Genomic DNA, 3188 nt, shown 5'->3' on the forward strand with positions numbered 1-3188 from the left:
TCTATAGTTTTATAATGTTTAAGTACTTCCAAAAAAGCAAGAAAAGAGGGCGTTATATTTTTCCATTTACAATGCATTATATATTGCTTTGCAATTAGAATAATTATGTTCAACGATCTGAAAGCAGTTTTACTACAACTATTATATCCAAATATTATTTCTTCAGGTGTAAATTCAATCATTATACCACAAGTGTTAAGAAGTTTATCTCTTAAATTAGACCATAAAGTAATTGAAAAAGGACACAAACATATTAGATGGATGAGTGTTTCTTTAGTATCATGGCAAAAGGAACAAAGTTCTGTTTCAGCTAATTTACATTTCATAAGTTTGCTATTTGTAAAAAATATTTGATGTAAAAGCTTAAACTGAAAGCATCGAAGTTTAGTGTCCTCTGTTATTAAATAGGGTAAAGAGAATGAATTTTTCCATTTATTTTCAGGAATATGTATTGAAAGTTTTTCCTCCCATTTTCTTAAAGCCATTGAAGGGGACTCTGCTATCTTTTCAACAAAAAAATGATAGAAGTATTTTGTGACTTTAACATTTCTTTGAAGTTTTAAAATGTTTTCACTTTTAATTTCATTCAACTTTTGATGATTTCTAATTATTTGCTTCCAATGTTTAGGGATTGCTGATAGTAATCCGGTATATTCCACGAAATTTGTATTTAACATGTATCTATTATTAAATTGGTTAAAATTCATGAAATCGCCATTTTCCGTAATTAAATCATTGATGAAAAATATGCCATTGGTAATCCATTTTCGCTTAAACACATATTTTTTTCCGACTTTGATATCATTATTTAACCATAGTGGTTGACTAAGAATTTCGCAAGGGGCTGTGGTAGAGTTTTGACTAGCCTTTCCCCAAGATATTAAAACACTTATTTAAGTTCAAAATTGGTGAAAATTCGAATTTGAACACAAATAACAAATACCATTTAATTTTATGCTTAATCTTGTATTTTTATTTTTTAGCTCAGATACCCCAAATATAGCTTTAATTTTTAAGTATATTTATGGTACATGTATTAATGAACTCCAGATTTATAATGTAACAGGGGTCGTTGATAGCCAATAACACCTGCGGGTTCGTTAACATGGTTTATTCAGGGAGTCATCATGTTATAAAATTATAGCCCTGAAAATACAATACATATTTAATCAGGATATATCAATAGTATTTCACATTATAACAAATCATAAAACATCAATACATGTACATAGCATTTGAGGAATTCACAAGTTATTCCCCTTGAATCAGACTTTTATAAAATACCATGAAATACATGTAAAGCTGATATTAAACATTCATATAGGATATGGAAATAACGAACAGTATTCAATAGAAAATAGATTCTTTATGTTGACAATATAATAAATGGAAATTATTATTAAATATCACATTTACAATTCTCATAATAAAATAATAAACCTGTATTGCAAAAATATATAAATTGGTACTTATTTGTGGAACAAAGCTTGACTCCTATATCTTCTTAAATGTGCAGCAGAGTATAAAGAATGAATAAATAAATCTGGACTCTGCAATATAAATTGAATCTCTCACTCCAAAAATCTCTCATTCAGCTTATTAATTTCAGAATTTAGAAATTATGAATATTAATGTATTTGATTTTTAAGTTATGTATTTTAAAAAGTAGATTATGATACTTACAGTTTCTTTGAAACAGTCAGTCAGATTTCATTAAATTATGAATAACTCATATTGGCATGTAGACTCATGCATTGTCAGCTGAAAAGTGTCTTTGTCTGAATGTCAGGAATTTGGAGGTAATTTTTAGACCACTGAAATTGTAGTAAGATGAAAACTACTCATGATCATGTACTCTTACACGGGTGTACTAGAAGTAGCATGGGTGGATCCAAAGTTTTACTAATTGTTTATTTTAATTCATTTAGGTTGTTTTATTTCGGAATTTAAAAGTATTTTATTTAATTAATTATATAAGTGAAAGGTTCCAATATTTGAGTTTAAATTATTTGTTTTGGTCAATGTTGATTGACACACAGATTTAATTCACTTTAGAGTTTAAAATCAGTTGTGACTTATTCATAAATGTATAATTATTAAATTATACATTTGAATATCATAAAATTTAAAATAGTATAAAACTATCACTATTACATTTTTTCCCCCGTTAGCAATTTACGTCCTCGTCATTCATTAACGAATATATGTTTAATTTAATAGTATAAAAAAAATTATTAAAGCTATGAGTTGAATAAGATTTACTTACTCAACGACTTGCAGCAAAAAAAAATTCTTAAGTAAAAAAATTATCACTATAAGCTATTTTCAGCAACATTATGGTATACTGTCATATTGCTCATATATCGATGTGCAATCATAATGTTGATAGCAATAAGAATATCACATTCCTCCTCTGATGTCAAATGATGTGCCCATCATTTATAACAAAATTATTAAGAGGAAGTATGCTCTGTATCAATCTTAATTCACAGACTAAGATGTACTCATTCAACAATAAATAAGTTAATCACAGAATTTCTGTAATTCGAACCATATAGCTCATTAATTTTTCAAGAGCAATTATAATAGTACATGTATATATCAATTGATTGTCATAAAATAATATTAAAACATTAAAAACATAATTATAAAATCTTATTTAAAAGATTACTTATCCGCAGACTCAGTTATGACCTTTATTAAAGCATCAGAAATGACTTTACCATCAACATTTTGGAAAAGTTTTGTATCTGCTAAAGATTGTAAATACTCTGCTTTCATTTTCCAATCTGGTTGATGGATTTGTGAAAATACAAATTCGTCATTTCTCATCCATTGTGGTTTTAACCTTGACCTTGCAGACCTTCGCGGAACAAAAGAACATTGTTCATTTTCTGATCTTTCTGGAGATTGAGTAGTTATCTCCCTTTCTGAAAGTGTTTTATTAGATTCAACTGAATCATGTGCCGTTCAGGTATCGTTTCATCAAACATATTTGTTTGGTGTAAACTTGTAGATATATCTAATTCACTTTCAGAATGAATATTTGAATTTACATCTGGCTGTACATTTTCAGCACTGTGTAAATTATCATTTGGATCCACTGAAATATTCTCTGTCAACTCAGTAGCTGCAGATTCGTTGATTGTTTTATCAACTTCTACTGGTTCGTTATCTTCCGTATTTGC

The 3188-nt window shown here is 27.8% G+C and overlaps 1 long non-coding RNA gene across 1 annotated transcript; it reads right to left on the minus strand.

The window, feature by feature from the left end:
• Window positions 1–1064: 1064 nt before the first annotated feature.
• LOC134275157 (uncharacterized) lies at window positions 1065–2944 on the minus strand. Its single transcript, XR_009993770.1, has 3 exons — window positions 1684–2944; window positions 1470–1550; window positions 1065–1146 (listed from the first exon to the last, which is right to left on the minus strand). It is a non-coding gene; the product is annotated as an uncharacterized LOC134275157 (long non-coding RNA).
• Window positions 2945–3188: the final 244 nt, after the last annotated feature.

The sequence above is a fragment of the Saccostrea cucullata genome, unplaced genomic scaffold, assembly GCF_032062105.1.
Source record: "Saccostrea cucullata isolate Sc308-1 unplaced genomic scaffold, CSIRO_AGI_Scuc_v1 ctg708, whole genome shotgun sequence".
NCBI lineage: Eukaryota > Metazoa > Mollusca > Bivalvia > Ostreida > Ostreidae > Saccostrea > Saccostrea cuccullata.